This window comes from Egretta garzetta, unplaced genomic scaffold (assembly GCF_000687185.1).
Source record: "Egretta garzetta isolate BGI_Z169 unplaced genomic scaffold, ASM68718v1 scaffold847, whole genome shotgun sequence".
NCBI lineage: Eukaryota > Metazoa > Chordata > Aves > Pelecaniformes > Ardeidae > Egretta > Egretta garzetta.
Genome location: NW_009260364.1, coordinates 516,334 through 516,888, shown reverse-complemented (window position 1 = coordinate 516,888; position 555 = coordinate 516,334). Strand labels below are relative to the sequence as shown.

The 555-nt window shown below is 57.1% G+C and overlaps 1 protein-coding gene across 1 annotated transcript in view; it reads left to right on the top strand.

The window, feature by feature from the left end:
- MATN3 (matrilin 3) overlaps nt 1-555 on the top strand; it is a 17,914-nt gene that overhangs the window by 890 nt on the left and 16,469 nt on the right. The window lies entirely within an intron of this gene.

Sequence of the window (555 nt, the reverse complement as noted above, 5' to 3'; positions counted from 1 at the left end):
GAACAGAGTAGAGGGGCAGAAGCCCCTCCCTCGCCCTGCTGGCCACGCTTCTTTTAATGCAGCCCAGAGTATGGCTGCCTGTTCCCCTGATGGAGGCGAGAGGAGAAAATCTGGTCCTGCAACCCGCCATGTTGACTGCGGGTTCAGCAAAGGTGTCTTCTGACAGACTCTGCTGGAGATGATCGTGGATCTGCGCCCTAAACTGTGCTTTCTCTTAGAGCTCGCTGCAGCTTCCCACAGGAACTGGCGGCATTTGCAAGGCTGGGGACCGGACAAGATGCCCTGGGTTAGATTTGGCAGCGGGAAAGGGAGTTTCTCGCGCCTCGGTGACCACACTGCAAGCTGGTTCTCCCATTCTTTGCAAATACTGCCCTGGAGCTAAAGCCGTGAGACCAGAAGCGCAAAGTTACCAGACCGGGATCAAATAAATCCAGTGGAAGGAGGAAAGGCCGAGTTTGTATTTCAACTCCCCCTGCCCCCGGGTTTGCCCCCATCCCCCCCCTGCCGCAAATTCCCAAAGCTCAGCTCTGATCCTCGCAGCCCTTCCCTCTCCCG